The following is a 22,457-nucleotide window of genomic DNA, read 5'->3' as shown; positions in this document are numbered from 1 at the left end:
CAGTTTGTTGTGATCCGCACAGTCAAACGTCTTTGCATGGCTGCTGAAACACAGGCCAGCTGCTTTCTGGCATTCCCTGCTTTCAGCCAGGATCCACCAGACATGAGCAGTGATGCTCCTCGTCCCTTATCCTATTCAATCTCGGACTTGAATTTCTAGACGCTCCCTGTTGCTGTCTTGCTGAACCATCTGTGTGGGGGGCATGACTTTTGTTCAACCCAGTATCTTTTAAAGAAATAGTTTGGCAGTCTGAGATTCAAGATTCAGCTGTACGCCTTTAGGCTCATATGATTTCTCTGAACCTTAATCTCTTCAGCTGTAGAATGGGAATAAGGATGAACTCCTCTTAGTACCATATAGAATTGTTGTGAAGACCAGTAGACAAAGCTAATTCCCATCAGAATGTTTTTGTAAATGATTGGACTGTGAACATATCAAGTTATTTATTTATATTTTTTCTGGCCAATGTTATTGGATATTAATATATCCAATTCAAACTTCATTTTCAGTAAGATAAACTGTAACTTGAGTAGACAGCAATATACAAAGAATGACTTCATCAGACGACTTTCCATTGAGTCAGGTGTAGCTGTCTCGATTTGTATAGACACATTTATATAACGGGCTGTGCTCAAGCCTTCTTTGCAAGCAGCTTTAGGTCTTGAATGCACTTGGCAATTGTTTCCTTTTCCCACATCAGGTTATTTTATGGTATATTCTAGAAGTTTATTTTACACTCCACAGTTTGAATATAAGACTTTCGACAGACAACCCCATTATCACTCAGAGTAGAAGAGAATGCTGCACGTCTCACCAGAAATAACTTACCTCTTCTGCTTTAAGTATTCCACTTTCTCTGGTCCTGGTGTAGGTACACAAACTTAACCAACTTTCTGTTCCTCTAACCAGTTTCTTCATTTGCATTACATAAAAGGGTTGCACTTGATTATTTTATTATTGTCCAGCCTTTTATAAATATTTGTTGAGGGACAGATATTAGGCTGCTGCAAGAGGTTGCTATGAGTCAGAATTTACTTGCTGGCAGTGACTTTGGTTTGATTTTTGGTTGCCATGATACCTGGGATCCGGTCCTTGTCCTTGCATTTAGCAGGTGCATGGCCTTGGTTGACCTGCCTCACCTCTGTGTTGTCATCAAGTTGCGCATCTGTGCAGTGGTGGATGGGGCTGGCGTCTAAGGGCTTCCTTATTGTTTGATTTTTAAAATGATAGCAGAGAGGCTGTTGCGTTGTGGTGATAAACAAAGCCGAATGCCTGCTATAAATGACTGCATCTCAGCCACACAGCCAGCAGCGGAGTCTATATTTAGTTGTGCTTGGATGCGTTCCTCTTCCCTTTTTGCTTTAGAGCTTCCACTCCCGATGATTTGTTTATAACAGCCATACCCCCTATTTGGTGCATGCATGTCTGTGAGATGCAAATATGCCTTCTGATACATTTACTGTGTCTCCAGGGCCCTAACATGACAGATGGAGAGGGGACCATTGTGGAACTGGATTTTAGAGCTGGTAGACTTTGGAGGCAGGAAGTGTAAGTCAAAGGGAGAGAAAATGTAGCAAAGAGATTGAAAAGGGGAAAGAAGACTTGAATCTAAGAAGCCAGAAGGAAACACCGTGGCAGAGAAATTGAGCTAGTTTCAGAGAGCTCTGACTTGGGACTTCAAAAGTGGGTATTACATGTACTTGAAAAATGTTACTGTTGGACAATAGGTCCCATAAAAACTTACCATTTTCACTGTTGTTTACAATAACTTATTTTTGTTGTTTTTGAGAACATATGTAGCAGAACATACAGCAATGGTTTCTACGGGTACAACCCGGTGACCCTGATCACGTTCAAGTTGTGCAGGCATTCTTTCCCTCTTTTCCTGGGTTGTTTCCCCCCATTAGCAAAACCTCACAGTCCCTGAAGTTCTCTGTCTAAACTTCCCGGTGACTGTTGTCAGTTCATCTTAGCTAGATCTTTGAAGAGCACAATGCTCAAAGCAGACATTGTTTACCAGTGAAGCTGAACACTTGCTTGGTTTTAGGAAGACTTCATGGAATATTCTTGGTTTAAGCTTTAAAAATAACCCCGTGACAATTATTTATCGTCAGGGGCTTATCCTGCTCCCATGGCTTCAGAATGTCTGGATCCCATGAGAATTTGAATAGCTGTTCTGCTCTGCCCCGCCCCCCCCCCCCCCCCGGCCCTTTGGATCAAGATTCCTCACTGGAATCTTTGATCAACATGTTCAGTAATGGCAGCTGGGCACTATCCAATTCTTCTGATCGCAAGGCAAAGGAGGCGATTCACCGCACATTTTATTTCCTCTCCCCATTCCTGACTCAGAAGCCTGACTCCGTGCTGGGCTGCTTCAGGTCAGCTGCTCCAGGGAGGAGAGACGATACCATCTTCTCCTGTAAAGATTTCCACTACCTCCAAACCTCACTGTCACGAGTTGAAGCAGAACAGAACTTCCCTAGTGGGTTTCAGAGGCACTGGGGGTCGAAAGACTCATTCTTCTCCTGCAGAGTCCCTGTGGTTTTGAACTTCTGATTCTGCAGTTAGCAGTCCAACTTGAAAGCAGGGCTCCCTCTAAGATGTACAGTCTCGGAAATCCGAAGGGGCAGTGTGACTCTATTCTATAGAATCGCTATTCCAAACTCACTGGAATTGAGTTGAAGCCAACTCATAGCGACCCTAGAGGGCAGGGTAGAATGACCTCCTTGGGCTTCTGGGACTGTACATCTTTCTGGGAGTAGAAGGCCCTGTCTTTCTCTCTCTGAGAGGCTAGTAGTTTTGGACTACTGACTTTCCAGTTAGCAGCCCAAGGAGTCACCACTTTTCCCACAGGGCTCCTTTCAGTCTGGATTGACTCTATGGGAGTGGTGAGCTCCTGACTCCCCGCCTTTTTTGGTTGCTCCAAGCAAAGAAAGACAAACTTTTTGTAAGTGGATAGCTGTTTACAAGCTCCTAGGAACACTAGGCACTGTGCAATCAACTAGGAAGTAGAACAGAAGCACCAGACATGAAATTAGGCCAGTTAACTGGGATGATTCATGAAACCATCAGCCCAAACCTCCACATCAAGAAGCCAAATCCCATGAGGCACCTGGCTGTGCATAAGCAACTTTGCTGCTACTCTTTTTGTTGTTATTGTTGCTGCTATAAATATAGCCCATATTAACAATTTTAAACTGTACAACTCAGTGACTGAAGTACACTCACTTGTTTGTACAACCACTTACCATTGTCTATTGTCAAAAGGTTTTCAAGTGGTGAGCTATGTATTGGGCTGTTAACCCCAAGGTCAGCTGCTCTAGACCACCATCTGCTCCTTAGAAGAAAGGTGAGGCTTTCTACCTCTGTAAAGAGATCCAGACTCAGAAACCCACAGGGACAGTTCTACCCTATCCAACAGGGTTGTTAGGTATTGTGATCAACTCAATGATAGTGAAGATTTTTTGGGGGGGTTGGAAGCAGACCCCATATCTCCTAACCAATCATCTCCATTGCATCTAGCCATTTGTACCCATCAATAAACTTTTGTCTATAGGCATTGCATGTAAGTGGAATCACACACCATTTGGTTTGGGGGCCTGACATTTCATTGAGCATATTGTTTCTGAGGTTCATCTATGTCATAGAATATATTCGGACTTAGCTGCACCCCGTGACTAAATAATAGTCCATTGCTTGTGTACGCCAAGGAACTTGGGGTGCAGTGGGTTAAAACTGTGCTGCTAACTGAAAAGTCAGTAGTTTAAACCCAGCTGCCACTCCCGTAGAGAAAGATGAAGTAGTATGTTTTCATCAAGATTTACAATCTCATGGAGCAGGTCGACTCTGTTTCATGAGCCGGAATCCACTCGATGTGAGTGGATTCAGATTTTTGGTATGTATATGAGTCGAGATCCATTTGAGTTTAGTTATACCTCATTTCATTTTTTTAATTCACCCGTTGGTGGTTAGTGGGTTGTTTCTACCTTTTAGTTATCGTGACTAATATTGCAATAAACACGGAGTACCTGTTTGCACCCCAGCTTTTAAGCCCCTTGAGTCTAAGCCTAGGAGTGAAGTTGCTAGGTCATACGGTAATCCTCTGTTTAACTTTTTCCTTCAAGCTCAAGTTCACTGCTATTGGGTGGATGAGAACTCATAGCTACCCGATAGGACAGGGTAGACCTCCCCCTGTGGGTGTCCACAGCAGCTGCACTAGTTTACATTCTTGCTAGTAATGCACGAGGGTTTTGTTTTCTCCCCGTCCTTGCCAATACTTCTTATTTTCCATTATTCAGATGAAAACCAGCTTAGCGGGCATAAATCATTACTTTGATTTGCATTTCCCTAACAATTAGCAGTGCATTTGAATGCAAAAATCAGACTGTGTTATTCTTTGCTCAGAACGATTTAATGGATTATTTTCTCTCTGAAAAACAAATGAATCTGAAGCCTCACCTTAACCTACAAGGCCTTCCTTGGTCTTAAGTTTGGTTCGTACTTCTCATTTTCCACCACATTTGTCCTTGCTCACTGGTACTCTGAAGGCTCCTTAGCAGCTTTCGACTACAGGACTTTGTCACTTCCCTCCCCTTAGCTGGGTACACTGTCCCTTCATTCATGCCTCTGCTGCCTTGCCACCTTCTAAGTGCCTTCCGTGGCCTAAGGGACCGGGTTGTCTAGAGAAACAAATCCAGTGACACATCTATGTCTAAGAAAGAGCTTCATGTCAAGAAGTGATTGTACATCAAGAAGGCATCCCAGCCCAGTCTACCTCAAGTCCATAAGTCCCTCTTCAGACTCACATAGCTACATGTCAGTGGTGCAGAACGGTGAGGCTGGTGGGTGAAGACTCACGTGGATCCAAGGTTGGTGGAAACATGGCAGCACCCCGGCAGCTCTCAGGGTAAAGTGGCTCATATGGGGCCACCCATTGAGGCAGACAGAGTTCCAGCAGGTGGCAAGATGGAGGAGCAGGGAGAGGACACTTCCCAGAGTCCCTCACTCTTAGTTCAAAGGCCAAGCCCCCAAGGAGGTGTCTCGAGTGACAAGTTAGACTGCACTACTAGCCAGGAGTGTCTAGTTGGTGCAAACATCATCCAAGTACCACCCAGCCCTGCTAGAGGCTCTTTGCCCTTTCACCCCAATTTCATTCCCTTTGTAGCACTTACCAACATTTGACCTTCCATGAGAAATGACGTTGTTTGGTGTCGGTCTCCTCCGCTGGAGACGAGCTCCCCAAGAACATTGCTTTGTTCTCCCTGGTACTCCCAGTGCGTAGTTCAGTGCTTGGTGCATTGCTGGATGAATGGCTGACTGATAAGGGATAGACAGATAGATGGCTGAATGAAGGAATTCTAAACTTCCCGGGATGGTAAACTTTGGCACTTGCTCCTGGATTATTCAGGCTCTCCTTCTGGTGGCTTAGTCATTAGCATCTTGTTTCTATACATCTGTCTGCATCACTTTCTCCTGTGGGTAGGTTTTTGACCTACCCATAGTATCGGTAAGGGTTTTGGCTTACCATAGCAGGCATCATCCGGGCTCCAGGGGCCCTCACTTTTCAGGCAGAAACTGTAAGAAAAAGAATAGATTACTGCAAGGGCCAGCAGATTTAGGACCCAAGGGCAGGGTTTATTTTTTTTTTCTTGTAGTGAAGATGGTATTGATGGAATTAGGTCCTCACCTCTGCTGGGGGCTCCCCAGCCACAGGGAGCAGTGGCGTGCAGGTGTCTCCCTAGATTGGTAAACTTTTTAGAGGCTGAGGTGTCAACAATCTAGATGCTCCAGGATTGGATTTCAGGAATGCATGTGGTGGGACAGGCTGTTAGGCCACTAGGTGAGAATGTGGTGCCAGAGTCAAGAAGTCTGGCTCCCAGCCCTTCCTTACTGCGGTATTTAGCTGCTGTGGTGTTGACCTGACTGTGCACAGTGGAATGGAATGCTACCCAGTCCCGCACCATCCCGTTGTTTGATTGCAGAGCTGATGACGGTGGCCTATAGCGTTTTCAATGGCTTAATTTTGGAAGTAGATCCCCGGGTCTTTCTTCCTAGTTTGTCTTCATCTGGAAGTGCCACTGAAACCTGTTCGGTATCATAGCAACATGCCAGCCTCTGACAGAGGGGGATGGCTGCACAGGAGGTGAGCTGGTTAGGAATTGAATGTTGGTCTTACAATGAGAAGCTCTGGTTTCCTTGGTGTTGTGAAAATACCAAGAGTGGATGGTTCATTTTCCTATAGCTTCTCTCACTGCCATAGAGCGGATTCTGATTCCTGGCCACCCTACAGGACAGTGTAGAGCTGCCCCTGAGTTTCTGAGAATGTAATTCACTGTGGGAGTAGTGGTGTTTTGAAGGGCTGGCTGGTGTTTCTGAAGTTCGCAGCCTAACACACAAGCCCCTACGCCGCCAGGGCTCCTGTCTGCCGACAGTTTAGGAGGGTGGATGTCTGCCTTCGGACACTGACTGTAAGGGGGCACTTTTCTGCATCCACTCTTTCTCTTTGTTGGTTTGAGGCAAAGGCCCTTGTCTCTTTTCAGCTTCTATTTCTGGATTCTTTGGTTCCCTTCATGCGGTGGCAGCTATTTTTTCCCATATGTTACCCCCACGCCCCTGTGGGCTGACCTGCTCTTTGATTATCTCAGAAAGACTGGGTTAGGGCACACTCTACACTCTTATAACCTCACTAATATAACCCAAACCCTGTTTCCACATGGGATAACATTGACAGGCATAGGGAGGGGGGTTCAGATACCAAGACATATTTTTTAGGGGGACCACAAATCAACCCATAACCTAAGGCAAGAGTTCTCGTCTTACTCCGAAGTGTGACTTGTAAGAATCAACTACAGTCTGTTGTGGCTTTCTGTTCTAGGGGAGAAAACCCAAACCGAACTCACTGCCATCAAGTCACTGCTGAGTCATGGCGAGCCGATAGGACAGGCTCAAACTGCTCCTGTGAGTTTCCCGGACCACGGTTGGTTACAGGGGCAGAAAGCTCTGTTTTTCTCCCAAGGGGTGGCTGGTGGCTTCAAACTGCTTACCTCGTGATTAACTGCCTAACATGTAAAAACTACCATCCCACCACAGCTCCGTTCTAGGGGAGAAAGGGGATCCAAAATGCAATTATGATTTTGGGGGATACCTTTATAAAGCCTTAAATAGAACAAAGTCAAAGACAAATCACCAGGATGAGGGGGACCATCAACTTGAGGCCAGAATGGTGTCCACGGATTCACAGACACTTGGCCACTTAAATAGGACACGGAGAACAAAGGAAACTCCACAGAATCATGGCTGGGAGCAGGTGAGGCCAGCACAGTTGCTGCCGGGACTACAGATTGGGACAAGGACCATCACTGGGACATATCTGTTGTTACAGATTACAAAATTTTACTAGATTGGTTCATCAACAGCACCCCAATTCCCATCCAGGGCACTGCCAGGTAAGCCTTTGAGGATAAAGCTGCCCCTCCTGGGCTGGCCAGGGCAATGGTAATAATCTATTTTCAAACCCATTCTGCCTGAGGGCAAAGATTTCTACATTACTGGTTAAGGGTCAGGAAGAGCTCAGGGGAAGCTAATCGATGAGAGGACTCAACGTGGTTCTGAGACTTTCACTCCAAACCAGAGTTAGTACTCAGAATGCAAACTTCAACTCAGGGGTAGCAAAGGTCACTAGCATATGGTGGGTATGGTATGCACCCTGGACTCCAATAGCAATGGAGTGCCAACAGGCGTTTCTCTCCATCAGCTAAGAGAGACCATTCAGACATTGAAAAGGAATTGCCATACGTAGACCTATGACATGGAGAATCTTCCAAGAAGTTACTGAATCACAACGGACACCTGTATTCTTCAAGCAAAACTTACACAAGTCTGTGGAGTCTCCTTTTTCTGGACATAGTCTCCTCTAGTATAAGGGATGGCTCCCCAGTTGACAAATTGTTTATGAAATCACAGAGCACCCCCAGCATGTGTAATTCCTTTGACTTAATACACACTTATATTTTTAACAGCCTTGGGAATCTTTTATAGTGTCATTAAGAGTCAGAATCGACCTGATGGCAGTGGGTTGGGTGGCGTTTATATTTTTAACAGGTGTGAGCATGCAAACCTTTGTGTCTTTCATTGAGGTCAATGGTGTCCACGAGTCTCTTGGGAAGGTTAGCAATGTTTCTGGGTGACTGTGAGTCTCTTGATGTTCAAAGGAGTTCCACAGGAGCTGGAGGGAACACAGGGTGCCAGTGAGAGAGCCGAGATGGAGAACCCACTGAGCTCAGCTCCTCTCTTCTGATGGACAACCCTGTCACAGAGCCATTGGCTGAATGGATTCTTCAGCAGTACTTATCAGCAGCCACGCCCAAAGCCAAGTCTGCTGTTGTCCAATCGACTGCAACTCATTGCCCCCCACCTGCAGGACAGGGCAAAACCTTCCCCGTGGATCTCCGAGACTGTTAGCTCTTTATGGGAGTGGAAAGCCTCATCTTTCTCCTGAGAAGTAGTTTCTGGTTTCAAACCACAGCCCACTGAAGAACCACTATGCCCCCAGTACCCGTACCCCTCCATTCTGGCAATCCCAGGCACTTCAGAGTCGAATGTTCTCCACAGCGAGTCCACTGGCAGATTTGTCAGAAGCACATTTCCAGGCCTTTCTTAGATGGTAATGTATGTGTGTGTGGGGATGGGGGGGAGGGGCGGGGGTGGATGCTGAAACCTACAATCTCATCTGGGGCATGTCAACCATTTTTCCCACTCATGGGTCTGAACTCCTGATGGCATAGTGGTTACTCATTGAGCTGTGATCTAAAAGGTCAGCAGTTCCCAGCATGGAGTAGGGAGCCAGTGGAGAGGTCTGAGGGGTCAACCCCAATCCCAACTCTGTGGACACCTGCCCCTCCCCCCAGAAGAATTTAGTTCAGAGGACAGCACTGAAGCTGCAGCTCAGGGAGAAAGAAATGTCTGATCAGAGCACACAGGAGCAAATGAAGGGGGAGGAAGAGAGAGTGGAGCGCATCCTGGCCCACCAAGCCTTGATGACGATATTCCTGTTCTGAGCAGCCAACCCACAGAGAAGACCACATGGCTGGCCCCACTATGAGACATGACATTCCTCACTGATCCATAGCTCTACAGGGGACAACACTGGAGACTCAGTGTGGGACTTGCGCCCAATCTGATCCTACTACACCAAGGCAAAACACTAAGGGCATACAACAGAACAGCAAGGGGAACAGAGCAACGAAGTCCCCAGGGAATACAAAAAAATAGACTTTGGGTCCAGGGCTTTGCATCCTATCAGACTCGACTGGAAAACACTCCCAAAGGCCAACAAACAGTCCTTGAACTAGCTACAAGCTTTTCTTCTTTGTTGTTGTTGGTTTTGGGTTTTTTTGGTCATTGGCTTTTTCTTGTTGTTGTTTTGTTTTCTTTTGTTGCTTGGTTTTACTCTGTCTTGTTTTTGTGCATGTTGTTATCTCCGCAGGTCTGTCTAAACAAGATAGACTGGATAAATAATCTGGAGCTGAAAACAACACTACTGACAGCTACAGAGAGACATGGGAAATGGGGAGGTGTGAAAAAGGTAGTGGTGTTAACAAACCCAGGCACAAGGGAACAACAACATCCAAATTGGTGGTGAGGAGGGTGTAGGAGGCCTGGTAAGGTGTGATCAAGGGTAAAGTAACCAAAAGGAATTACTGATAGCCAAATGAAGGCTGAGCATGATAGTGGGACAAGAGGAAAGTCAAAGGAAGTAGAGGAAAGAGCTAGGAGGCAAAGGGCATTTATATAGGTCAAAATAAAGGTATGTACATATGTAAATATATTTTTATCTGAGAATGTGGAAATAGATCTATGTGCATATATGTATAGTTTTAGTATAAAGGTAGCAGATGGTCATTGGGCCTCCACTCAAGAACTCCCTCATTGCAGGAATACTTTGTTCTATTAAACTGGCATTCCATGATGCTCACCTTCCTGACACAATCACTGAAGACAAAGCAGGCACATAAGCAAATGTGGTTAAGAAAGCTGATGGTCCCCGGCTATCAAAAGATACAGCATCCTCTTTCCAGTCAGCACTGAGCGATGGACAACTCTTGGGACAACTGGCACAAGCACCACAAGACCGGGACCAAGAGAAAGCCCTACCACAACAAGCGGAAGTATGAGCTGGGCGCCCAGCTGCCAACACTAAGATCATTCCCCACGCCTCCACACAGTGCGTGTGACAGGAGTCAACAAGAAGTACAGGGCCCTGAGGCTGGATGTGGGAACTTCTCCTGGGGCTCCGAGTGTTGTACCCACAAAACAAGAATCATTGATGTTGCCTACAATTCATCCAACAATGAGCTGGTCCAGACCAAGACACTGGTGAAGAACTGCATTGTGCTCTTTGACAGCACACCATACCGCCAGGGGTGAGTCCCACCATGCACTGGCCCTGGGCCAGAAAAAGGGGGCTAAATTGACTCCTGAAGAGGAAGAGATACTAAATAAGAAGTAATCAAAGAAAATTCAGAAGAAATATGATGAATGGAAAAAGAATGCAAAAATCAGCAGTATTCTGAAGGAGCCGTTCCAGCAGGCAAGCTTCTTGCCTGTATTGCTTCAAGGCCAGGCCAGTGTGGCCGAGCAGACGGCTAGGTGCTAGAGGTGAAGGGGCTGGAGTTTTATCTGTGGAAAATCAAAGCTCGCAAAGGTAAATAAATCTTCCCACCTAGCACATATATTAAAGTTGTTTATTCTAAAAAAAAAAAAAAGAAGTATAGCATCTAGGGTCTTAAAGACTTGAAGGCAAACAAGCGGCCATCTAGGTGAGAAGCAACAAAGCCCACATGGAAGAAGTACACCAACCTGTGTGACCACGAGGTGCTAAAGGGACCAGGTATAAGGCATCAAAGAACAAAAAATTCATATCATTGTATGCTCACCTCCCTAATCCGATTGCTGAAGACAAATGGGTGCATAAGCAAATGTGGCGAAGAAAGCTGATGGTGCCAGGCTATCAAAAGATAAAGTGTCTGATGTCTTAAAGGCTTGAAGGTAAACAATTGGCCATCTAACTCAGAAGCAGCAAAGTTCAAATGGAAGAAGCACATCAGCCTGTGTGATCACGAGGTATCAGACATCAAAGAACAAAAAATTAAATCATTGTGAATGAGGAGGAGTGTAGATTGGGGACCCAAGACCCATCTGTAGGTAACTGGATATACCCTAACACAAGGGTCTCGGGGAGGAGATGAGCCAGTCAGGGTGCAGTGTAGCAATGATGAAACATACAACTTTCCTCTAGTTCCTAAATGCTTCCTCCCTGCTCCCCACCCCCACTATCATGATCCCAATTCTACCTTACAAATCTGGCTAGACCAGAGGATGTACACTGGTACAGATAGGAACTGGAAACACAGGGAATCCAGGATAGATGATCCCTTCAGGACCAGTGGTGAGAGTGGCGATACTGGGAGGGTGGGTTGGAAAGGGGTAACTGATTACAGGGGTCTACATATAACCTCCTCCCTGGGGGATGGTCAACAGAGAAGTGGGTGAGGGGAGATGTCGGACAGTGTAAGATATGACAAAATAGTTTATAAATTATCAAGGGTTCATGAGGGAGGGGAGCGGGCAAAGAGTGGGAAAATGAGGAGCTGAAGTGGAGAACAAATATTTTGCAAATGATGAGGACAACAAATGTACAGATATGCCTTACACAACTGATATATGTATGGATTGTGATAAGAGTTGTATGAGCCCCCAATAAATGATTAAAAAAATAAAAGGTCAGCAGTTCATAGCTACTGTCACTGCAGATTGGAGGAAGATGTGTTTTCTATTCCCATAGAGTCTTTTTTCAAAAATAATCATCCATAGCTTATCAAGTGGTCATGAGAGAGGGTGGCCAGGGAGGGAGGGGGATGAAATGGGGAGCTGATATCAGGGGCTTAAATGGGAAGAGAATGCTTTGAAAATGATGATGGCAGCATATGTGCAAATGTACTTGACACATTGGCTGAATGTATGGATTGTGATAAGAGATGTAAGAGCCCCCAGTAAAAGTGTTTAATAAAAACAAATAAATAAAAAGAGAGTTTATTCTCTCAAAAACTCTCAGGGGCAATCCTATCCTGTCCTATGCGGTCACTATGAGTCCTTCAACACTCCTTGTTTATTTTCCTTCCCCCTCTCTTCAAAGAGAGCCTTTTGAGATAAAATTCTGGGAAGTGTGGGGAGTAGAGAACGGTAACAACTGGAGGGTGTCGGGGTGGTAGAGGGTAGAGATTTGGGGCGGACTCTGATGCCTATTTGCAGAGAAAATGGGAATTTTGAAGCATTTGCTGGATGACTGTGAGTCTCTCGATGTTCAACATATAGATGAAGCAAATCTGTTCCTTTGAAATTAATTTTAGTTTAGATTGTGTTCTTTTGAGATGTATTAGAGCTTAATATTTTTTCTTTTTTTTTGATGTGTACATTGTAGCATGTTGAGTAGCATCCCTGATTTCTACCCACTTGATATTAGTTGTGACAACCAGTGTCTCCAGATACTGCTGAATATGCCTCGGGGCATAATTGCCACCTTTCCTGCTGAAAATCACAGTTTTTAAAGATTCTCTGTAAGAGCTTACATTCTGAGCACTAGGTTTGTGGAAGGCTACAGTTTTCAGTGGAAGTCCCAGATCCATTTTTTTAAAACTGCATTATGCACAATGGGCAGACTGCAGTCTGGCAAAGGTGGAGATTTTAGGAGACCTGCAAAACCATGACACTCACTGCCATGGAGTCGGGGTTGACTCACAGTGACCACCCCCTGTGGGTTTCTGAGGCTGGTGGTTATAGTCTTGAACTGCTGACCATGGGGATCAAAGCCCGACAAGTACCCAGGTTCTCATTAGCTATAACCCCCACTGAGTTCTTTCTGTGGACCTGTGGTGTGAAAAACTTTGTCCTCAGGGCTATAGTATTTGAGACTGAATTACTACCACTTCCCTTGCCAGCCCAGGCAAGGCAGCCTCACTCCCAGGGGCTTGCCTGATCTGTCCTTGGTGGAAATTGGGGTCTTCATCGCTCCATGGGAGAAAGACAGTCCCGGTCTAGGAGACCCACAAAGGCAGCTTTACCCTGTGCTAGAGGGTCGTTGTAAGTTGGAATCAACTGGATGACAGCGAGTGAGTGTCACGTAATCATGGGCATCACTGCCCTGGTGACAGAGACCAGAACCAATTGTTTACATTTCTTCTATCTGCAACAGTGTACGTGTCCCAATCATGGTCCTTTGCCTGCTTCTGTCCGCCCATGTGCAACTGTGATGAACAAGCGATCTCTGCTAACCCTGACTCTGTGACAGTTTCTTTGTCCTCCAGGTCCTATTTAAGCAGCCAAGTGTCTGAGAATCCTTAGACACCGTTCTGACCTTGTGAGACTCTTTAGACACCATTGTTTTGACCTTGTGGTCTCCCTCAGCCAGATGACCTGCCTTTTCTTTGTCCTGTTGGAGACTTGATGGGTGTATCTCCATAAGTTATATTTCAACTTGGAGTCTCTTTCCTTCCCTAGGAGCCATGATGACAGTGTGTTCTGCCTTAGAGTACTTGTCCCAAGGTCAGGAGTTTGAATCCACCTGCCAATCCGAGGCAGAAAGATCAGACTTTCTGATCCCGGAAAGATTTATAGTGTCAGAAACTCAAAGGGGCAGTTCTACTCTGCCCTATAGGGTGACCGTGAGTCAGAATCAACTTGAGGGCAGCGGGTAGCGGGTTCTCTCTTCTAGGATACCAGCCACCGGCCGTCCTGAGACCTAGATATTTAAATGAAAGAAGTCAGAGTGTTTCTCGTTGAATCACAGGTAAACCGTTTTGTTCAAGTTTTGTCTTTGGTACAGAAGGAACATTGGGTGAGAGAGGTCAAAAAATGTCGGTGAATTCATTTTGGGTCAGAAAATTTAAATTTGAGAGTAAGAAAGGGCCTTTTGAAATGAGAGTAAAATACCTAGTTTTTCGTACAAATTTTATTTCTCATTCCCTCTGTTCTCACGGAGGAAGGAGACACAGGAGGAGGAGGCAGGTCGGCTGCCAGGATGAGAGAGGCAGGTGGGAGGGAGTAGAATCCTGACACCAGGTGGCGGATGAAGGACCTCTTTGAACATCTCCCGCCCAGCATTGCTGGACAGCTGTGTGAGGCCAGGAGTCTGAACGTAGGGAGAGGGTGCCTGGGCATGGAGGAGATCTTGGATGTGAGCACAGTCGAATAAACAGGTGTCCTTGGGAAATTCCCTGAGCTGAGGTGTCTGGGCACAACAGATGAGGCCGCGGCCTTCCTGTAGGGGTCCTGAGCAGGCCTGCACAGGCAACAGTGACGTTCAGGAAACCTGTGCGTACTTTCTGCCTACCTCCGCAGTGGCTGTCCAGTTAGACTGTGTGGGAATCAGGGGAAAGCATCGCCGACTGACCGCAGCCAGTCAATTCTGACCCACAGTGACCCGTTAGGATGGAGTATGGAAGCCAAGGGCGACATCTGTCTCACACAGGCAGCTGGTAGATTTGAGCCAATGATTTTTTTGGAAAGCAGTCAGTGCTTGAAACACCACACCATTTGTTCAAAATTAAGTCATTTACAATTCAATGAGGATGCAAATGGTAGCTGAGAAGCACCGTTTGGGCCAATTACCTTCAATCCTGCTCCCACCCTAATATACTCATCAGCTATCCTTACTTAAGAGCAGCTCCAAACATTTACATCCCGGTTTATGGGTGCCAAGGGCCCCTTATCGTTAATTAGCTGCTACTTAAAAACAACAATTCTGCGGGGTGGATAGCGATACCCAAAACACAAACAAAGACAAGGAGGTTTTGAACATGTCTTGCTAGGGGCCAGGTCCTTTTGATAGAGCTTGAGGAATTTGAGGGTAAGTCAGGAAGGTATGCTCCCAGGGCCCCAGTTCATACATTCCCCAAATTTGTCCCAAACAAACCGTGTCTCAGCAGGTCTCTGTAGTCAGTGTTCTGTGCTGTTGTACGCAGGTCGCTGTGAGTCGGTACCCACCAATGGCACTGAACAGCTGTAGTCAGGATGGCGGTAGACAGGCCCTCTCAGTAACACACTTGTCTTAGTCTTGTCACCCCCAAACCACACTTCCATGGAATCAACCTCAATTCGTATTTGACCCATGTCGGGCTCCTGAGGCTCCCACCTTAATAGAATGTAGCTTCCTCTTTCTCCCACAGAGCAACTGGTGGGATTGCACACATAGCTCTGCCCACCGCCTAGCCCACAGCCCCACCACGCCTCCTTCAGGCTTGTTCCCAGCCAGACCACCCACTGCGCCCTTGTTAGGGTGCCTCACCAAGAGTCCAATCAACATGGGCTAGAGGGTTGGCAGGTGTGGGCTTGGGTGAAAAGAGGATGGAGGGCCACACGTGGGAAGATTAAAATTAGGTGGTGGGGGGAGGGTTGGGCAGAACACTGCGGGGAGTGGTAAGTGGTTGGACATGTTGAATCCAGAGGGGATGGACTGAAATGTAAAGCACCCACTTAATTCATGATTGAAAAATTATAAAACAAACAAAAACAACAGAACTGTGATTTCCCAGGGGATCTGCTGGGCCAATTAAATTTCAAGGCAGAGAAGTCAGCTCAGAAACGCTTGGGATCCCAAATAGGTCATCCTGATAGAGTTTTCTCAACAGACAGAGGACAATCATGGCGGCCTTTAGAAAGAGGCATTAGGAAAATGAGAAAGAAGGCATGCTGTGGGGAAGCCAGCCCCTTACACTATCACAGGCCCAGTAAGTGCACTTGTACGGTTACAGTATATATAAAGATTACAGTAAAGTCATAGAGAATAAGAGAGCCGGGAGAGAGAGTAAAATGAAGGAGTTGTAAGGTCCCTCTCTCCGGGCTAGATTTTAGCCTCGGTCCTTGGCTCCGCACAAGAAAGAATTCACGCCAAAGCCGGGCTCGTGATCCAAGTGAATTTAATGAGAGTTAAAGAAGCATCAGGTTTTACGCGGCACCCATAGGATTCCTTTGACCATGCGGCCTGGCAGAGACTGCTCAGGGTCACGCAAAGATCTCTCTCCCAAGTTTTCCTCTGAAAAAGACCCCCTCTCCCTCTCGGTTCCTGCCTTTTCAAGGATTCCCGGGGGAGGAGTGCTGAATGACCCCAGGTCGATCCCATTGGTTGAATTGCAATCACCTGGCCCAGGTGGGCTGCTCCAGGTTTAACGCCCATCCGTGCCCACCGGCGGGAAAATCCAGCTTTGTCCTATGCTGGCTCTCCTGGGCATGCGTCAATGGACATCCCAATCCCTAGGCTAAGCTACCTAACAGAGTCAGACACATTTCATAGTAGCATGCTCACCTCCTGTACAGCCATGATCTCAACAGCTAGGTCCATGCATAGCTCGGACAGAGAGGGCAGGAGAGAGAGCGATTTACTTCTAACCAACGCTTATATATCTTTGGAGGCATGCGAGCCCCATACTTACAGGTAAAGACACGCGTCACAAGAAGGGGTTGCACTATTGGTAATACAGTAATGGGAGGGGACAGTCTAGGGGTACACCCGCAATAGGAAGGGGTGGGATTGGGGGCATACATGTGATAAGATGAGTGGATCCTAGATTCAGGATAGTAGCCTAACTCTGGAAATCATTGAGCAAGTTTGACCTGTTATTCAGAGAGAATATCTCTAATCATTTGACCTCCCACCATGTGCTGGCAAGCAGCCTCTTAGGTTTGGTATATCACTGGGGGAGACAAAGCTAGGGAAAAGTCTTTTTATATCCAACAGTATGCTGGTGAGATACAGGCACAGAGAGCTTATTTACCATCATGGCAAAGGACCTGTCACAAGAGCCATCCTACCGGAATTTCATCAGGCAAACGTATCCCACCCCCCACCCCCCCACACCCCTCATCCTGCCCTCCTTCAGCCTTCTTTTGTTTCCCAAACACAAAGAACCTTGGAAAGGAAGCTGATTTGGACCATTTTGACGTAGTGGTTGTCGATGGAAGAGCCCAGAATTCTTTAATGAGTTAGAGAGATGGAAACCCCCTCGGTATACAAATTGATGGAGGCTATGGAGAGAAACAGTAGCTTCACATTTTTGTTTAATAAAGGTGTTTATGAGTTTTCAGCAATTCTTTGAGACTTCCATATGTTGGGATTCCTGTGTTGAGCTGCTTTGCTGCAAGCCATGCAGACTGTTGTTTTTAGCTGCATTGTGTCAGCTGCGTTGGGATCCCATGCACCACGGGAATGATCCCGCATCATTCTCAGGACTAGTGGTGGATTGGTTGTGATCTGGGGGTTTTCATTAGAGCTGAAACAATGGATTTAAACAGATCAATGATCATAACAACGACTTCACTAGGGAGAGCTTAGGTGCAGACAGCACTCTGACACTTATGAATATTATCAGAAGATTTACCCCGTCGTCAGGCCCCGTTATTTGTATAAATAGTATCCAGTCACTTAAAAGTTTAATCTGTACAAGTCAGCAATTCATGTCTTGTGATTCATAGCTGGCCTATACTTGTATAATTTCCTTTTTCTCAACAGTGTTTTGAATTCTATACCATGGGCTAGACTAATAACACTATCAATGCACAGTGGTTATGCATTGGCTGCTAAATGAAAGGTTAGCAGTTTGAAACCACCAGCCAACTCTGCAGGAGAAGGATGAGGCTTTCTACTCCTGTGAAGATTTGCAGGCTCATAGACTCTCAGGGCAGCTCTGCCCTGACCTACAGGGTTGTTATCAGTCAGCATTGACTTGATGTTAGTGGAAGTGATGCCCCAGGGGGGATGATTATAATGTTCTGTAACATAAAATGACTATGATGTCTCTAAGGTGAACCAGAGACATATATAAATCATAGCTGCAAGAGTGGATTTGGAGCTTGCATTTAATTCTAGCCCCAATCTAAGAACAATTCATTCTTATGACATGTCCCTGCTTGAGGTTCAACTTCATGAGGAGATCATTGAAGATACGGGTGCCATAGCAAGGTGTGGCAAAGAAACTAGATGGTGCCCGGCTGTCAGAAAAAATAGCAACTGGCGCCAACTAAGTGCACATGGAAGAAGCCTGTGATATCCAAGGATCATGAATAATAGAATCCAAATCTAAGGGAAGGAATGGCATCAGAGCTAAAAGTGTGAACAGCTGGTTTGCAGGAGGTCATGGATGACAGTGGAAGCCCACAATCCATTTGTAGGGTTCACATATGGATTAGGCCTCTGGGAAATTGCCTCCAAACCATCGTGGGGAGATGTAGATAGCCTGTTATTAAACAGAGAGCACTGTAAAGTCGATTATGGTAGCTGGGTAAAAGTGTACTTTCTTATTACTTGATCTCTCTTTTGATCCATTTTTAAAGCTGTTTCAGTTATGGAAAAAAGTGAATGGAAAATACACATGGATTAAGCCCCTGTGAGTCCCTCTGATGACGGTCTAGTGATATGAGCAGCCTTGCTGACATGCAGAATGCTTTGGAAAGTGGATCGTTGCAGGTGCACTTAAGTTAAACTTTAGCACCCCATTTTTTTCTTTTTAAAATCACTGTATTGGGGACTCATACAACTTTTATCACAATCCATCCATCCTTCCATTGTGTCAAGCACATTTGTACCTTTCTTGCCATCATCATTCTCAAAACATTTGCTTTCTACTTGAGCCCTTGGTATCGGCTCATCATTTTTCCCCTCCCTCCCTGAGCCCCACCCTCATGAGCCCTTAATAATTTATAAAGTATTATTATTTTGTCATCTCTTACACTGTCCAACGTCTCCCTTCACCCACGTTTCTGTTGTCCGCCCCCAGAGGGGAGCACCCATCATTTTATCTTCCTTATGATCCATTTAAGTTTGTTGTATTTTTAATATTTTCCGCTTCATTTTTGATTGCGGTTTTTACCTGTTTTACTTGGTTATTCTTGATAGTTTTTGTTTATTTTTATTGTTTTTCTGTATATGAAATCCAGGGTAGGTAAATCCTTAGATACAGTAATTGGAGTTATGGCAGGGGAGGTTGGTGGGGCGGGGGGAGGATGGGGAGCTAATAAGGATGAATATAAGAATGAAGAAAAAGTTCTAAAACTGATTGTGGGGATGATTGTCCAACTCTTCTTGATGTGATTGAACTACTGAATTGTGTGATATGTGAGTTCTATGTCAATAAAATTATCGGAAAAGGAAGGAAGAGAGAAAGAAGAAAGATGACCATAGAATCCATGGTGCTGCTGGTGATAGTGGCAGCAGGAGACAATCTGGCTTGAGGAGGGACCAACGAGGCAGGAGGAATGGCATTGCCTGTCACCCAGAACTGTAACACATCACTGCCCACACCCAAGGGTCCTGCCTGCTGGGTAGAGATGACAACCAAGGGGTGTATAGGAGGGCCTCTACCTCAACCAATGGCAATGGGGAGCAGCAGACACTATGGAGCTGCAGGTGGATGCCAGGCCAGGCTACTGTACCCAAGGAGCTGGGGTAGGCTATTTGTCTCCTGGAGGTAGGAGGGATGGGGAACGGCACCATGAATCACCACACTGGATGGCACCAACCCTAGTGACAGCCCTGGATCATAAAGATCGTGACAGAGCAGGGGCAATGTCGCAAGGAGTGAGAGTGGATTGGACGGCAACCGCGGAAAGATGAGCCGCTCATCGCACCTGCCTATCTTTGTCTTCACCCCTCTCCCCAGCCTTATAACATTAGCTGATAACAACATTACTTTGCGCCAGGGACTCTCCTAAGTGCTGTGCACTCTATTAACAAAGTTCCACGAGACAGAGACCATCACATGTGAGGAAACAGGCTCAGCGGGGCGAAGAAACTAGCACAGCTTCGCGAGGCCAGTAAATGGCAGAGGTAGTCCTTACAACTACAGGGCCTGATGTTAGAGTCGATGCATGTTGCTGACTTTTCCCTTCTTTCTGGTTGTACCTGTTTTCTCACTATGTCATGCTGATTCCTGGGAACTCCTCGGCCATGTGCAGCTGTTCTCTCTCACGAAAATGACCTCTCCCGCGTGTATGCCCATTAAACAGCAGGAGCATGAGACACTCCGGATAAAGAGAAAGCGGTGGGATGGTGCCATCAATAATTGGAGGAAACACTGCACAGTGAAACTCTCTGTCAGCTCTTGTTGCTGGTCCCCGGTGCTGTTGAATAGGTTCCAACTCAGTGTCCCGATGTACAGCAGACCAGAACACTGTTTGATTGTCAGATCTCCTGGGAGCAGCGCAGAGGAAAAAGACATAGACTAAATGGACGTGACCTGGGAGGCTTTACTTTGGTTAATCCAGCAAGGACCAGGTTGAGACTTGAGTCGCCAAGGCAAGCCCCTGAAAAAGGGGGGTTTGAAATTTTATAGGGATACACGAGGAAGTAAATGGAGGACATTATGAGTATGTACCAGATTCCCAAAGAGTGGTCATAATTATGCATTGCGGCAGGGTTATGATTCTTGGCCAGGGTGTGGCTTGTCCAATTCCTTGCTTCTAAACATTGCCCAAGTTGGCTAGAGGTCTTCTTTCCAGAAACTTTTTGTTCCTATGTATCCACATTATGTATTTGAGTAATGGTGTTGGTGAAGAATATGGAAATTACTATGGACGGACAAAAGAATGAGCAAATCTGTCTTGGAAGAGGGACGGCCAAAATGCCGCTTCGAAGCAAGGATGGTGAGGCTTCGTCTCACTTACTTTAGACATGCTGTCAAGAGAGACCAGTTCCTGGAGAAAGACATCCTGCTGGGTAAAAAGCAGGATATGTGAATGTTTTCAGGGCAGCTTGGTTCTTGCTCATATGCTGCTTTTTGAAAGGATTGAATGTCAACGCATTCTTTTTGGCTCAGTGACTTTGTATTCTCTGTATCCTCTTTTGGGGCTTCCTTCATCATTCAATATTTTGCATCTAGAATCTTTCAATATTGCAACTAAAGACTTGGATTTTTTCTTCAGTTCTTGCAGTGTAAGATATGGAAAGGAACAATGAGTGATTCAAAACCAGTGGCAAGGAGGGTGTGGGAGGCCTGGTAGAGAGTGATCAAGGGCAATGTAACCGAGAGGAATTACTGAGGTAAAATGAAATAGAGGAAAGACTAGGAGGCAAAGGGCATTTATAGAGGTCTAAATACAGGCATGTACATATGTAAATATGTTTCTATATGATGTTGGGGAAATAGATCTATGTTGCATATACTTAGAGGTTTAGTATTAAGGTGCTAATTAATGGACATTGGGTCTCCACTCAAGCACTCCATCAATACAAGAACATTCTGCTTTATTAAACTGACATTCCATGATGCTCACTTTCCTGACATGATCGCTGAAGACAAATGTGTGCATAAACAAGTGTGTTGAAGAAAGCTGATAGTGCCTGGCTATCAAAATATATAGTGTCTGGGGTCTTAAAGGCTTGAAGGTAAACAAGTGACCATCTAGATCAGAAGCAACATGGCCACATGGAAGAAGCACACCAGCTTGTGTGATCACGAGGAATTGAAGGGATCAGGTATCAGACATCAAAGAACAAAAAAATCATCATTGTGTGTGAGGTAGTTTATTGTGCCAACCTGGCCAATAAACACATGTGGGGTTAATTGAAGGGCGGAGAGATAAATGGCTCAATAAGCCTCGCCTTTCTAGTTCTCGGGTCTCTTGCTTTCTAATGGTCAGACCAGGGTGCAGTTGCCTTAGCCAGTTCCCTGTTTCAGCTTGCAAGGCTCACTTCCTGTAAGACATCCCCGAGGAGAAGCCACATGGACCTACACCGATGCAGCCCTGGGTGCTGTAGCTGCTATGTGGAGATCCCTGCAGCAGCACTGAGATGTTTACAAATTAACTGACTCAGCTTTCCTCCTGTAGTCGGTCTCATTGCATCTGTTTTGTGAGATGGAGGATGACTTTGTGGATTGGTGTTGGACATATGAGTTAATGTTGGACTTGTGGGCTTGGGCAGCACTGGGTTGGGATGTTTTCTTGATGTACACTTAACCTTTATTTAAAACTCTCTCTTATAGATGAGTTTCTGTGGATTTATTTCTCTAAAGTACCCAGACTAACACAGTGTACTCACCTTCCCCATATGAATGCAGAAGACAAATGTGTGCATAAGCAAGTGTTGTGAAGACTGATGGTGCCCGGCTATTGAGAGATATAGCGTCTGGGGTCTTAAAGGCTTGAAGGTAAACAAGCGACCATCTAGCCCAGAAGCAACAAAGCTCACATGGAAGAAGCATACTTGCCTGTGTGATCACGAAGTGTCGAAGGGATCAAGTAACAAGCACCAAAGAACAAAAAAAAATCATATCATCGTGAATGACTGGGAGTGCAGGGTGGGGACCCAAGGCCCATTTGTAGGCAACTGGACATCCCTTTGCATAGAGGTCATGGGGAGGAGAAGAGCCAGTCAGGGTGCAGTGTAGCAACGATGAAACACACAACTTTCT

The 22,457-nt window shown here is 45.8% G+C and overlaps 1 pseudogene; it reads left to right on the top strand.

Moving 5' to 3' along the window:
* The first annotated feature begins 10,089 nt into the window (after nucleotides 1–10,089).
* On the top strand, nucleotides 10,090–10,710 carry LOC142441356 (small ribosomal subunit protein eS8 pseudogene; annotated as a pseudogene).
* The last annotated feature ends 11,747 nt before the right edge of the window (nucleotides 10,711–22,457 follow it).

This window comes from Tenrec ecaudatus, chromosome 2, assembly GCF_050624435.1.
Source record: "Tenrec ecaudatus isolate mTenEca1 chromosome 2, mTenEca1.hap1, whole genome shotgun sequence".
In the NCBI taxonomy this organism is placed as follows: Eukaryota; Metazoa; Chordata; class Mammalia; order Afrosoricida; family Tenrecidae; genus Tenrec; species Tenrec ecaudatus.
Note: the sequence above shows the minus strand (reverse complement) of the source record. Positions and strands in the feature narration are given on the sequence as shown.